Genomic DNA, 16008 nt, shown 5'->3' with positions numbered 1-16008 from the left:
ATGATGGGCTCCAGGTCCCACCAGCCCATCACAGGTACTTCACTGGCCTCAGAATGGCTGTCATGTAATACATAGTTCCAATCCAGGAGAAGAAGGAAAAGAAGATAACAGGATTTTTGAGTACTAGAATTTCTTTCTTTGGGTCCTGGTCCTCTCAGTCTGTGATAGAGAATTGTTGACAAACACCCGATGGGGACTTTTCAAATGATAGACCATTGAAAGATAAGCACTTCCTGCGGGCTTCTACTTCTGTCCACAGTTACAATTCTAAGGGTCTTAAAGAGGAATTCTCTGACTTGGTGCAGTTTTCCTTTTAGCATGGGATTAAAATGGTCACGGGATCATTCAAGTTGCTGGCGAGCAAACCTTGAGGGGGTAGAAAGAGTGACTGCAGGGGCTGTGGGTGAGGAAGCCTCCTGCAAGCTAGCAGTAGTAAAAGGAATGGAAACCACAGAAGTGTTTCCACTCAAACACTGGTGCACCTCAAGGTAGATAGCAAGTAGTACCGAGATTTGGACTCGGAGGCCCTGCCTGCGGTGGAGAAGGGGATCTCTTTCAAATGTGTCCTTTTGGCCTTTGGAAAAGGAAAGCATGACTCTTCTCCAAGGTAGAAAGGAGTTGCCTCTAGAGAAAAGGTCAAGGAGGGCCATTGGCTGAATTGAGCTGGTAGATGGGGACGAGGATTTTTTTCCCTTGTGGGTGGGGGAGTTGGAGGGAAAACGTCCTAAAATTTGGTTTCCGCGTACAGTCTGCTTAAGCTAAAATTTCCGATGCCTTTTAACTCCTTTGCTTGTGCTGCTGAAGCCCTGGTTCCGTCCATGCGAGAAGCAGCCAAGACCCACGCCAGGCTTTTCTCCCGATGCCCCTTCCCCCCACCCACCCCCTGACAAAGGGAAGGAGGTAAAAAAGGGGTTAAGAAACTTGGCTGAACAGATGAATGGCGTGGAGAGCGAGGGGAGGGACCGGGCTGCACCGAAGAGGTGGAGGAGGGAGGAGCGCCGCCGCTGCCGAGGCTTTGAAAGTCAGCCTCGCAGACATTGCAGCAGAGCCCCGAACTAGCGAGAGGGCTGGCCCGGAGGGGACCGGGAGGCGGAGGTTACGAGTAGGCGGCGGCGGCCGGAGCGGCTCCCTTCCTCCCTCCCTCCTCAGCTTTGTGTGTTGGGGCAAAGCGAGGCCAGCCGGAAGCGGGCACAGCCGCAGCGGCTCCCAAAACTTGCCTCGAGGAGCAGGGTCGGCGGTCCCCGAGCCTTTCCGCTCGCCTTTCGTGGGCCACAAGCGTGCAGGGGATATTCCTACGGAACCGTCACCGCCCAAATGGTGTGGGTTGTTTTTGTTTGCTTCTCTTCCATCTCCACAGTTTAGAATGCTGTTGGGTTTTTTTTTTTAAATCTCCTGAGCGGAAGAACCTGAGGGATTGTTGAGGTGACGGGAAGAAAAGGAGGGAGGAGTAGGGGTGCCGCTGGGGCTACGGGTGAATTGGTGCTGAAGTGCCACGGCTGAACGGGCACGGACCGGGCCAAGTGTCCCCGGCCCGGGCGGCTCTCGGAGCAGCGGCAAGCCCGCCTCTGGCACGGGCTCCGACTGCACCTCTGAAACGGACGCGGGAGTCGGCGGCCCAAGACCCAGGCTGGGGTGAGTCGGAAGTGCGGTCGGATGGGTCCTCCCGGGGCTCATGGATGTGTGTGCGGCTGGAGGGGGAGGGGCGAGCTCTGTGTGTGTCGGGGGGGGTTCCGCGTGCTTGCGTACCCCCCCTCCCCCCACCCCCGGGTTGCTGCTCAACGGTGGCCGGGTTGGGGGGGCGGCCTGGGCGGGCGCTGCGGCCCCGGGCGCCCAGCCCGCCGGGAGGCCGGAGGAGGAGCTGCCCGAGCGGGCACGCGGGGCGGGGGGAGGAGGCGGGGGCAGCGCGCTCGGGCCCCAACTGAGCGCGAGGAGCGGAGGGGAGGGGGAAGGGCGGGGAGGTGGAAATCCTAAACTAGGCGGAGGGGACGACTTATTTCCTGCGAAATCCCAGTTCGCCTCCCGCTCCTCTCCCCACCCCCACGCCACCCCCGACCCCGCCGAACTCCCTATAGAAATAAAAGTTGAGACCTATTCTCAGCGTGAGACTGAGGCTGCGGGTAACATGGCTGGTCACGCTGCCATCTCCATCCCCCTTGTGGGCTCCCTCGCCCGCCCGCTGGCTCCTCTGTCCTCGGCTGGGGATGGGGAGCGGCGGCGGCTCTTTGCTCTTCTTGGCCGCCCTCGGCTGGGCGGGGAGGATCGGCCGACAGCTGAGTGTGTCCGAAATAAACGCGCCGGGGTGGCCGGCTGGCCGGTCCGGGGGGCGCGGGCAGCCCGCGCTCCCCTCCAGCCTGCTCTTCACTTTCTCTCCCTTCTCCCAGTCCCTGTGTTGGTTGCTGTGTGTGCAGCACCAGGGCATGCATACATTAAACTTCCTACCATTTTCACCTCGTTTCCTGCTTGATTCTAGAGGAGAAAAATAAAAACGTTTAATTAGACCTTTATTAATGCACATCCCCTTCACCTCCCCTTTCCCCTTCCCTCCAACGGCCCCGGCCCTGGGCCATTTTTTTTCTCTCCTCCACCTGCCCATGTGAAAGATACACCTTTGACCAGGGGCCTCTCTGACTGTTTCTTTTAACTCTCAAGAATAGCTTTCGGAGCATAGGTGAGGACCTCTGCTTCACCTAATGGCCCTCAAACTGTTCATAAGGAGTTTTCCGCTTTAGTTTTAATCTAATATTTCTTTACCATTTTCGATTGGTCAAGTTAGTTTTTAAGGAGGTTTTTCTGATAATGTGCTCCTAAAATTTTTTTCTCCTCTAAAGAAAAGAAACGAAACCTTTCAAAATAAACAATTTAATACAGAAATTAATATTAACCACTAACATATTTGAAAGAAAATGCAGGATGGGTGGTGTGTGTGTGTGTGTGTGTCTCCCCCTCGGTGAGTCCTGTTGGAACCGAAACTTAACACATGTTCATGTTAAAAAATTTAAAGGAGGTTCCTAATAACAGTAATTTATTTCGGTTCTGGGTCTGCTTAAGAGTTATAAGAAAGAATTTAACATTTTTCGTAATACTTCGTGCTGCTAAGGGAATATAAGGAGGTGGGAACAATCGTTAGTAACGTGTTGGTGTTGCTTCTAAGCATTGACTTTTTTTATACTCGATTTGTTTCAGGGAAGCTGATTGGAGTTTATGGTTGCATAAGTAATCAAATGTTAGGTTATAGGACTTGTTTTAAATGAATGGGAGTTTAAAAAAAGTAAATATGTTTATACATATGAGTGTTTTTATACATTTCTTTGGAAAATTATGAATTATGAGTGGATCATAGTTTTAGCTTGGTGAGGGACCGTGGGAAGGGATTATTTTCAGAATTCTTTGCATTTTTTTCTGAAATGATTCTCCTCCATTCCTCCCCCCTCCCAGTTTTTAAGCATCGTTTTATGGTGATCCTTGTTGAAGATTATGCTGCTTATTAATGGACTTTTAAAGCAAATGTGTAGAGCTGCTAAATGGTAGCCGGGTGAATGTATGGAAATCAAATTTTCTTTATTAGAACCTGAGCTCTTTGAGGACAGGGACAGTATATTTCCCCTTATTCCTCATAGCAAAGACTGTCCCTAACATATATATAGTAAACACTTAGTAAATGCCACTTGGCTGGTTGACTAACGGGGAACTTAGATTAGGTTTCTCTAATTCTGCATGAAGGTTTAGCACCATAAATAGTGTTTTCATTCTTGTTTGGGTCGAAACCTGCATCTGCTAAAAGTAGAGACAAAAATGCAAAATTGATTATGGCTTATTCACATTTTTGGCTACAAAGTTATGAGAAAATATGTACTCTTACTGCAGTTGTAGAGGTTAGGGGACTCCTGTCTTTTTTTTTTTTTTTGCCTGAAAAGTGACTCAATGAATTTGAGTTAAAAGTGCCCCTCCTAAACTCTCCTTTCCCTTTCTCCTCTCTTTCCCCAGCCCTCCCAAGGAGTTTTAAGTTACTAGTTCACAGAAGTGAATTCACTGTGTTTCTCTTTGGGTCAGTAGGTGAATTGAAAACTAGGCTTAATGCCTACTGGGCAGTTAAATGAGGGGACTTTTCCAGTAAACCTGACGCATGCTATATACCAAATTCTCAAAGGAAAAGTATAACTTTAATAATGATTTAAAATAAACTGTCTTAGAACAATACCAATTATTATATTACTGTCTTTACACATATAACTAAAGGATCTGGAGACTACTGGAGAAATAAGATTAAAATTCAAAGAGGAAAGGTGAGGTAAGTGGGACTAAAATGCTCCTCACCAACTGGAGTGTTAATCTATAGCTCTGTTTTGTTTAAATTATTAGATTCCCATAAGGTAGGAGATACAGCTAAAAAATGGCTTAGATTTTGTTTGCAAAAACAATATGAGATACAAGTGTATAAGTTAATTTTAAAAATAATAAATAATATGATCCATTTAAATTTATCATATTTCATGTCAGATCATATGTCCCAAGTTGGATATGTTATTTAAAAAAAAATTGAACCAGAATCTGTCAGGCAGTGATTTCCAACCCCAGTTTTGTAATATTCCGGAGAGCCTTGTTAATTATTTCAGAAATTGCTGTGGAATTCTTGAAAGAAATCATTTAAAATGTTATGTAGGATTTTAAGGTTCTGTATGTCACAACATTTTAAAAAAAACAGAACTGAAAACTGGATGATGGGCATCTTTTCCATTTCTAGTTCTTTGCCACCACTGAAAGAACTGCTATAAATATTTTTGTACATGTGAGTTCTTTGCCTTTTTAAACTTTTTAAAATCACTTTGAGATATAAACGTACCAATGGTATCTCTACGTCAGAGTATGAAAGGGGGCTAGCTGGTGCGATGGGTAGAGCACGTGCCCTGTAGTCAAGAGGACCTCAGTTCAAATTTGGCCAAAAAAAAAGTATGCACAATTTAAAAGTTTTGGGGGACATAGTTTCAAATTACTTTCCTCAGTGGTTGGACCAATTTAAAGCTCCACCAGCAGTGCACAGACTCTCTAGAGTTTGTCATTTTCTTTTGTCAACTTATAGAGTTGTTTTAATTTGTATTTGTCTAATTATTAGTGATTTAGAACATTCTCTAATTATTAGTGATACAGAGTGTTTTTTTCATATTGCTATTGGTAGCTTGGGTTTTTTTGTCTTTGAAAACTGCCTAGTCATATCACTTGACCATTTTTCAGTTGGAGAACAAAATACATTCAAAACTCTTAATTTTAACAAGGTATTTTACTCATTATGGTGCAGTGGATAGAATGCAGGGCTTGGAGTCAGGAAGACTCAGCTTCCTGAGTTCAAATCTGGCTTCAGACACTAGCTAGCTGTGTGACTCTGGGCAAGTCACTTATCTCTGTTTGCCTCAGTTTCCTCATCTGTAAAATGAGCTGGAGAAGGAAATAGCAAACCACATCTTTGCCAAGAAAACTCCAAATGGGGTCACAAAGAGTTGGACACTACTGTAAGGAGTGAACAACAACAATAAATTTTATTTATAACATAAACTGATCAGTTATGGCTTTCAATATATAAACCAGGTGCAGTCTTTTTTTTAAATGTGGATAATGTAGGAATAATTAAGGTTGGAAATACATATATATATATATATATTATTAATATTTACCATTTGCATTACTTTGTAGCTGAAAAAAATCCAGTGAAAACTGCCGGCATTTATTGTGTTCCTTGGTAGCCTTGACAAGGAAAATTACCCCTGCAACTCCTAAGGCACCAGATCGGAAGTTTGGTGGGTTTCAGGTTTTGGTTTTTGTTGTTTTTTTCCCATGTGACATAGATGAGGAATAGAAAGAAGAATCTCTTATGTTGGATTTTTTGTAGTAGCGTATTTGATTATAACAAAATTATTTATTGAATTTTGTGGGCTATAAGATGTTACTTTCAAAGCTGCCCTGCTTGTCTTGCTTCTTTTTCCAACTTCCTGTTCATTTAAAAAAAAATTTCAATGCTGTCTCTCACTTTTGGGGGCATTATTGTTAGCCTGTCCCTCTCATTTCCCTAATTATGAGAAATAGTGGAATCTTCCCTCTTTTACCTCTTTACCTTACAGTTTTACTCTCTGTTATCTTTGATCACCTAAAACCTTCAGATCAGAAGCAGTCAACTCCTAGGAGCACTATTTATTTTTTTAAATCTTTATTTTTATTTTTTTCCTCATTGTTTTCTTATTTAAGAAATATCTCTAAGGTTCAGAAGAGATCCTTGTTTTTTTCTTCCACAGAGTCTTAGCACTTAGCATCAGTGGCTGGATGAGTAAATTTGAGAATCAGCAATGATATTTTAGGATGAGGAGGGAGAGCATTCCAGGCATGGGCGATGGCCATTGAAAATGCCCATTTGGGAGATGAATGTACTGTTTGAATAACAAGTAGGAGGCCAGAATTATACAGTATGTGGAAGGATAAGAAGGTGTAAAAAAGACTGGACAGATAGGAAAGGAAGAAGAGTAAGGAGGGCTTTGTTAGATCTGGAGCACTGGAGGGTTATTGAATAGGGAGAGTGGTATGGTCAGATCTGCATTTTAAGGTCAATTTGACAGCTTAGTGAAAGATGTAAGAGACTTGAGAGAGGGGGCATATAAGACATGTTAGGATGGTAAAGTTGCCGGGTCTTGGCCACAAATTGGGTATGAAGGGTGAGAGTGCCCTCAGAATTTGAAGATGACACCTAGATTTTAAGGCTGGGTGATGCTGGGAGGATGGTGGTACCCTTGGCAGTAATAGGGAGGTGAGGAAGAAGGGGAGAGATGAAGATACAGAGTTTAGTTTTGGACCTGTTGAGTTTAAGATATCTAGGGAACATCTAGTTTGGGATGTCTGACAGATAGTTGAGCTATGTGACTAGATGACCAGAGAGAAATAGGACTGAAAAGGTAAATTTGTGGTGTGCATCTGCATTTCAAGAGGTGATCAGTGGATCTTTTTATCTTCACTTTTCTCTGTGATAAATCTGGGCAGTTTTCATTTATGATTTCTTGAAATATGGTGTTGACAATGTTTTTTAGAAATTATCATTTTTAGGGGTCCAGTAATTCTTAAATTTATCTCTGAAATTTTCTCAGCTTTTTTTTTTTACTGTTTAAGATTTATTTCTAAAATTGAATTATGGTATAGTTAAGATTTTCAAAATAGAATCCATTCATAGATAATTTAATATAAATTTAAATGTAAATAAATTATTGATAATAATAAAATTAACTTTAAATATAAAATGAAAGATAATTTAATTTTATTTTGCCCCACAAATAAAACTTTTCTGTTTTATTTCAAAAGTGGAAAACAGGTTCTAAGATAGGCAGGAAATTATGCTAAGAATTTTTAATTCAGTTCAACAAACATTAAATGCCCACTCAGTTCTACTTCCATTAGGCTGCATAATCTGTTATGATGAAGCCTGAAATTCAATTTAATTTCCAAGTTTTATTTTAAACATTAAAAAAAGGTTCTCTAAAACTTGAAGCATTTCAGGCCCTGTGCATTCCAAAGTCATTTGATAACTTTAAGCTCAGCAAAAATAGAGGAAAAGGGGGATGAGAGAGAAAATGGTATTCTTGTTAAACTGATAACTTCACCTATGACTGGGAGAATACAACCTAAGATACTATATATAATAAGAAAAAATTTAAGGTTCAAAAACAGATTGTACTGAAAGGTATTGATAATGTCACTAGTTATTGTGATGTGTTTAGGTACAAAATTTCATGAGTGTATGACATTAAAATTTTAATTTGAATGAACTTATTTTTCCTGGTTGAAATTAAAAAAAAATCACAGTGAAAGAAAATGGTTAGGGATTTTTTTTTTGTGGTTGATCTGAACTCACATAACTAGAAAAAATGCACATACTGTTAAGCCTCTTGAAAGAAGAGTTGTTCTTTGTCATTGTTCTTCACAAAGATAGTGCCCACCTGTACACTTTTTAGCTTTGTGAGCCTATTGGACACACATATTAGGACATTTGGAGACTTGAAACTAACTTTGAGCTCTCTATGGAGAAAATGGCATTAAAAGGAGGACATTAAGATACCCTTCGTTTAGCTTAAATTTAATGTTATTTTAAGTCTACCGACTGAAGAAATATTAAACTTATAATCCTGCTGAGAATTTGAATCATCAGTTCCAGATTTCATCAGGAGCAGGCCAATTTCAAACTGTCAGTTGACTCAGAATGCTAATGGTAGAGAGTCTTTACCCCTTGGGCTTTATATCACAATTGGCATTTCTAAGTTACTTCCCTCCCACAAATTTTCATTGAATACCAAATCATTTCATATTGGGGCTGAATTGGGTCACAACTCAATTTTACTGAAAAGGGTGATTTGCTGACTTTGTTAGTGCTTAATTTGCTACTGTTTATATTACTCCATTCCTTACCACTGTTAGCAGCTTCCTAAAGTTTGTGGATGATAGTTATCAAAGTTTGATTTAGATAGATGCAGGCAATGTATAGAGTGACAAAGTTTATAATTATGTTATGTAAATATTATGTTTTATATATATATATATATATCTCATAACATTTACCAAAGTCACATGGCATTTTAGCATAATCAGTGAAAAAGAAATTGTCTTACATGTAATTTCAAAATATTCATTAATAGAAAGCGCTTTCTGATTTGAGGAACTTCTATAGAAAACAAGAATTGATATTTTAAACTCCTAAATTAGACCTGGTTTGGAAATGAGTGCTTTAAAGGTAATATCTCTAAATTGCCTTTTAGTTTAAATATGTATCATGGGGGATCAGAATCACAAAGTGAAAAGAAAAAAGTGAATGAAAGGATTTTGTTGTTGTGGAAATATCAGGCAAAAATATTGGAAAATGTTAGCCCTTACAAATGGCAACTTATAGCCCTAAAGATGACTAATGTGAAAAGGTACAGTTTAAAAAAAGTGATTAATTTACTCAGTAGATGCTATACGGATAGAATCAGGACTCATTTTCCAATAATGTTCATATTCAAATAGACACTAAAAAGAAAACCAAAAACCCCCCCTCAGATTTTCCTTTTTGTTCCTTTTACTAGTCTCTCCCAAATCATTCTTTGCTGCTGATTGAAAATAGGGGGAAAAAAATTCATTTGGGAGGAACTGAGAAGGTTGGGTAAAAACCTGTAAAATAAAACCTGCTTTTGGTTTATCCATTTCATCTTCTCTTTTTTAAATGGCAGCTTGGAAAGAGGAAAGTGCAGTGTTTGGGAAGGAAAATTCAGTCCATTTAAGCATTTTATTCTGATTGTCTTTTATGAATATCTTTTAAAGAGCCTAGATATTTATTTAAAAACCATGCTTTCTAGTAGTGGGCATGAAGCATTGTCAGAACCTCAACTCTGAGCTCACACATACTATGTCCCCAAGGGGGAAAGTCCTATTATACTGTTTTCATATGATAGACTGAACACATTTCTATTGACATAAGCTATCTGGGCAGTATTATTTTTTTCATTCAAGTGTTATCCGTAGAGCTTTCCTGATACTCTGTGTGTGTGTGTATAAACTAGTATATATGGAAAATATTTAACCTTTATATTATGCTTAAAAGTTTGCAAAGCTCTTTACAAATATATTATTTCATTTTATTTTCATATTAACATTGTGAGGTTGATGTTATTCTTGTTCGTATTTTATAGATGAGGAAAATGAGTGTGAGAGAGGTTAAATGACTTGCCTAGGAACACGCAGTATTCAAACTGGTGTCTTCTGACTCCAAGTCCAAGTCTCTATCCAATTCATCATTTACCTGTAAATTTAGGGAACTATAGAATACAACATAATCTTAAAATAGTTACAAAGGATATTTCTCTCATTAAAATGAAATTATGTTTGTGAGGTAGGCAGATCTGGATAGAAAATCCCATCTTCTGTCTTTGGTCCTACAGAATTCTGAGAAAGCTAAATATCCAACTGTGCTACTAGGTGCAGTTCATTGTAAAGACACTTTGTGGTCTCAGTTCAGAAGTGCTTCTGTTTGTGATTTCTAGTTTCCATAGTACTGATTGGACCAGACCTAGCACCATACTCTAGATATGCTTATTTGAGGACTTTTACCTCATTTACTTAGTATCACAATGACCAGACTTTTTACCAACTTAAACTTCATCCTCGGTAATTGTATTTTAAAGATTCTATCCGTATAGCATCTACTGAGTAAATTAATCACTTTTTTTAAACTGTACCTTTTCACATTAGTCATCTTTAGGGCTATAAGTTGCCATTTGTAAGGGCTAACATTTTCCAATATTTTTGCCTGATATTCCACAACAACAAAATCCTTTCATTCACTTTTTTCTTTTCACTTTGTGATTCTGATCCCCCATGATACATATTTAAACTAAAAGGCAATTTAGAGATATTACCTTTAAAGCACTCATTTCCAAACCAGGTCTAATAAATGAAGAAAAGATCGATAGTACCATTATACATTGACTGGGGGGAAAAGTAGAATCTTATGAGAAGATGTGGCAGGAAATTAGATTTGTGAGGAAAGACTCCATAGTAGGAAGTTATGCATATGTGGCAGGGACAGTTCTGGCACATGATCTGTTTTTAAGCACATATAAGGTATGTGTCTTTTGTTGAAGACTATCAAGTTATAAATATCTTCAACTTAGCTTCATTTAATACCTATGTATATTTATACTTTGATATTTATAGAATTTTTGAACCTCATTAATACCTCTCCTAGAAAATGATATTGAATATTTCCCCACAGACAATCAAGGAGTAGTTAAGTTAAAACCGTATTACTATTAAAAATGAAGATAAGAACTGTTTTTGCTATAATAAGTACTTCTGGAAACACAGGCATAATATTTTATTTAGGATACTTAAAGTTTTAAGCTACAAAGATTAATGTTGGAAAATCTGTAAAAGTGAATGGTTTGGAAAATTAAATCTTTCTAGAGTTCAAGTTGATATTTATATTATTTCCTTAATCTGTGTTCTTTATAAGTCATTGAATTGGCCTTTTACCCAATGACAGACCTAAAATTCTGGTTCTTTTGTAACATTTCTGCATATTACGCACAAAAATAAACTTTTGTTGCCCTCACCTGAAGCAAAACAAAACCCAGCCCTGCCCTCCCCCATAATTAATCCAGTTAATGTATTTCAATATTGAATGAAATCAGCTTTTTCCTGCTTACCTAGGCTTTAAAACCTCAGTCATCTTTGATTTTTCCTTCTGTCTCACTGCTTAGTTGCCACATAATATGGATTCTACTTCTGTAGACTGTTTCAAAACTGTCTCTTCATTTCCATGCTCAGTGCAACTGTCCTAGTTAAAGCCTCCATCACCTCTTAGCTGAAATAGCTTGTACCTCCAATAACTCTCTTCTCCAAACTGGTTTTTTTTTTGGGCACACCATCGCCCATATAATCTTTCTGATGTACCTCTCTGATCCCGTCACTCTTGTATGAAAAAATCACCAGTGGTTCCCCATTGACTACTGGCTTTAAATTCTTTGGCATCTGAGCCCTTCTATGGTCTGACTACATGCCTTTCCAATCTTACCTCCTGCCATTGCCTTTTATGCAGTTCATATTCCATCCATATTGGACTACAAACCATCTCTTATTCTTATTCTTATCTTGCTTATCTCTGTGTGTTTTCTTCTATAATCTTTCATGCCAGAGAGTCTTTAGTTCACCTTCCCCACTCTCAACCTATTTAAATCTTTCCCATCCTTTTAGACTTAGCTCACCTGTCGTCACTTCCAGAAATCTTTATTTGTCTCAAAGATTTAGGATCAGTTTTAAAAAAAATTAATGCAATTAAAGTTGTCCAAAAATAGAATGCACTACCCTCAAAATCTAATATTTGGAAACTATACCGAAACAGGAATCTACTTTCCAATTCCTCTAACAAGTGGTCATGGAATCAGATTCATAGGCAGAAGGGACCTTGGAGACCATCTAGATCAGTCCCTTTGTTTTACAGATGAAGAAATAGATGCTAAAAGGTTGAATAACTTGCCCAAGGTTATACAGATATGAAGAGCCAGAGCCAGAATTTGAACTCAGCTCCTCTGACTCCAAGTCTAGTGTGTGTTTCGCTGCTACCATACTACTTTTTCCCTTTGAAGACCATTTATAGGAGACTGTTTCCTGACTTGGTCTATTTTACTTTTGGGCAGCTCTCATTGTTAGAAAACTTAAATTTGCTTTTCGGTAACTTCTGTCTCCCAATTTCTGTCCTCTTAGCCAAACATGACCAGACCATGTATATCTAGGACATCTTGCTATCTGCCTTAACAACGTGTTTATCCTCCCTACCATTCATGTTTATCTCTGGTAACAATTATCAAACGAATTAATTACTATTGCTTCTGGAAAGGGATGTTGGTTGACTGCCCTGTGAATCCTTTCACCATCCCTGTGATTCTCTACTCCCTTATATATGTTGACTTCTTTGTGCTAATGTCCATTAGAATGCAAGCTCCTTGAGGACTACCTTACTTCTGTATTTGTATTCCTGGGGCTTTATGTGTTCCTTCTGACATTTGAAGAAAGCTATCTTTTAATAGTCTTTTCTTCTTTAAACCAGCAGTTCTTCAGATGTTGAGAAATGTGGTCTATGGACTACTGGGAGTTCCCGAGGCCCTTTTGCAATTGTCCACAGTGTCAAAACTATTTGTACTATAATAGTACAAACATTTTATTAAAACATTTTATGTTTTAATTTCTGATGTGGTAAATACAATTAAATATAAACGAAAGCCCTTTGGGGTATCCTTAATAATTTTTAAAAGGATAAAGGTGTGCTGAGATCAGTAAGTTTGAGAACTCTTGCTCTACACCAACATTTTTAGATGTTCGTTGGTTGTCATTCCTGTCACCATCTTGGTCATCTAACTCTGTATTAGTTAATGTAGTATAGTATTTTCTCCAGAGGTGCGAATCACAAACCCCACATCGATGCCACTTCTGCAGCATAGTTCTTGGCCATATCAAATAGTCTATGCATATTGTGGATCTCTTCATAGTCCTTTGGGTAATCTTTAATTTTAATTCTTTGAAGACTATAGTATTCCATACTTTGCAGCCATATGCAATAACTAGAAGAACTTTAATGAGCCTTTATTACAGGGAGAAGCTTGGAATCATTAAAAAGTTCCCTTTTATGAATTGATCAAGATCACAACTAAGAAAGGAAATGGAAAAGGCAGAATTAGAACTAATGTATTCTAATCAGTTGCTCTTTATGATATATACAAGTGGATCTCAGAAAGTGGGATTTTTAGGTAGAATAAAAAAAATCAGCACAATTGGTTAATACATTGAACTTATGCAGCTTATAACACCTGTGTACTTTCTACTTCCATGAAAGAGTAACTTGGAGGTAATTTGTAATTTCTCTTAATTTGAGTCTTGCTTATCTTTATAACTTTGTTACATTTTGATTTTTTTGATGTGTCTTTCCGTTTAAATCCTTGTAGTTACTATGTAGATTGTTTTCTTGGTTCTGCTTACTTCTGCATTCTGTACTATGGATCAATTCATATGTTTCTTTTTGTACTTCACTATATTCATTGCACACATTATTTGTTTCAGCACAGTAACATTCCATTAGATTGAAGGGTGTCTACCTTGTTTCCAATGCTTAGCTATCACAAAAAGTGTTGCTGTCAATATTTTGGAGTATTATGGAGATTTTCTTCTTATCGATGGCTTCATTTGGGTATAATCCTGGTAATGGAGTTTCTTCTTTTGGATTCTGGGTGTACCACACCATGGGAAGAGCTGAAGTTGCTTTATCTTTGATGCATAATTTCTGTTTTGGAGAGGTTTGAGAAATCCTAGGTATCACAGGGAAAAAAAATCTGGTCTTCGTCTTGTTCATCTGGAAGTATATGTGTAATTTAAAAAGTGTATGTCAACTGAATCTTATTTTAAAAGCATTTGGAGAGCCTGCCATTTAAAGGAATCTATAATGATCACGTTGTTAACATAAATAAGTAATCACTTCTAATTTATTTTTGTAAAAAATTCCCATGTTAGAAGTTCACTAAAAGTAGGAAATAAATTATACTTGATAATATAGTATTATATAACACAGTGAGTTGCTTTTGTTGATGATTTGTGTATGTTGTAAGCATGGACTTCCTCAAGGACTTAAGAATTTCAGGGAATGATTTTTGATAAAGAAAATTTCTTTTTGTTATTACTACTTTAGTAGTATATCACTTGTCTTTCATTTCACATAGATTTGTGATGACAGTTGTGCTAATTTTGCAAATTATGAAGTAAGTAGCAAATCAGTGAAAAACTTTATATATACACACACACGTTTGTTGTTTCAGAGCTACCTAAGGAATTAATAGATAGGATTTTTTTTTTATACTGAGGCATGGAGTATTTATGGTTTTCTGTGAATAGAACCCAATCTTTCCATCCACAAATGGACTCTGTTCATTACTTCAGAGTCGAACTCCAAAACACCCCATAGTGAAGTTTGGCTTTTAGAGTTTGCAAATTTGGAATTGTTGACCTAATTTGTAGCATAATAATTCTAAAGCTAAGATTTGTAGAGGTTAAACTCACATATTGTTATTTTGTCTTCTTACTGTAACTTGCAGACCCTGGTTTGTTTTTTTCCCCCCACTTCACTGTGTTCTCCAGGGCATTTACACTTTATTTTTCTCATCATTCTATTTGCCCCTCATTTCTTTCCCAGGCACCCCTGCACTAATTATGTATTCTTTTCCTTCCCCATCTTGACCTATTGGTGAACAAGTTCAATTCTACACAGTTCTCTTCTCTCAGGTCCCTTGCTTGTTTCCTATTGCTGATCTTGCCATGGCAAGCTTTATCTTGGGATTGCTCCTTCATCCACTCACTGTCTTTGTTCCTACTCACGTGCTGCTGAATGAAGCTGAATAAAATCATGAAACTTTGCCAACTTGGTCTACTACAAATTTATATCAGATATTCTTAAGTGGGGCCCTGACTATAGCAAGGCAATCCTTTTACGTTTCTCTAATCAACTTACTCTCCCAATCACCACAGTGGTTTTTCTAGATTTTTCCATCTCTCTTAAACTTTCCATGTCCTCCCCTTTCTTCACTCTCTTAGTAGAAGACCTTACCTCATATTTCACTGAAAAAATTGAGGCCATTTGATAAGAACCCTCTCTTCTCCCCGTTTCCTCATCTCATATCATTCTGATGGCTTCTCCCCCTATTTCCTCCTCCCCTTTCTAAGGGAGAGGTGGCTCTTCTCATTGCCTCTCTATACATGAACATATCCCAATGCTGTATTGGATTCTCCAGCAGAATGCCTCTAATATTATCTCTGTACTCTCACAAATCTTCAGTCTTTCCTTGTCTACTTGGCTACTTCCTGAAATTCACCCATAGATCTTCCAGTCCTCAAAAAAAAAATCTCACTTCAACTATCTCTGTTAACTGTCATATTCTATATCTCTTTCCTTTCATGGCTAAACTCCTTGAGAAGGCTGTTTACAATAGGTGCTTCTCCTTTTCCCCTCACACTTTTCTTAACTCTGCAATCAGGTTTCTGACTTCATCATTTAGCTGAAACTGCACTTTCCATAGTTACCAATGATCTCTTACTTGCCAAATAAATGTTTTGGCCCTTTTTTTCTTTTTAAATTCAGCTTTTGATCCTGTTGATCATTCTTTTCTTCTTGATATTCTCTTCTACTTTTTCATGACACTTTTCCTAGAGGTGGCTAGGTGGTGCAGTGGATAGAGTGCTGGGCCTGGAGTCAGAACTTTTCAAATCCGACCTCAGACACTAGTTGTATGACCTTGGGCAAATCACCTCCGTTTGTCTCAGTTTCCTCAACTTAAATAGGGATATTAACGGCATGTACCTTGCAGGGTAGTTATGAGGCTCAGTAAGATAATTGAATGTACTTATGGGAGGCTCTGTATAAATGCGTATTCTCTTCCCCATTCCCCTTGTTCTTTTCCTTCCTGACTACTT

At 38.6% G+C, this 16008-nt stretch overlaps 1 protein-coding gene across 2 annotated transcripts in view; it reads left to right on the top strand.

Moving 5' to 3' along the window:
* Positions 1-987: 987 nt before the first annotated feature.
* The window catches only part of NRIP1 (nuclear receptor interacting protein 1), a 156049-nt gene continuing 141028 nt past the window's right edge, over positions 988-16008 (top strand). Inside the window, exon 1 of one of the 2 annotated variants that reach the window (XM_020976244.2) lies at positions 988-1317. The gene's annotated coding sequence lies outside the window, so the exon portion shown is untranslated. Of the gene's footprint in view, positions 1318-1542; positions 1633-16008 lie in introns of those variants that run through there. The other variant, XM_020976242.2, reaches the window with a different exon arrangement.

This window comes from Phascolarctos cinereus, unplaced genomic scaffold, assembly GCF_003287225.1.
Source record: "Phascolarctos cinereus isolate Bilbo 61053 unplaced genomic scaffold, phaCin_HiC Scaffold_726;HRSCAF=1367, whole genome shotgun sequence".
NCBI classification, from domain to species: Eukaryota; Metazoa; Chordata; class Mammalia; order Diprotodontia; family Phascolarctidae; genus Phascolarctos; species Phascolarctos cinereus.
This window is presented reverse-complemented; position numbering and strand designations above follow the sequence as displayed.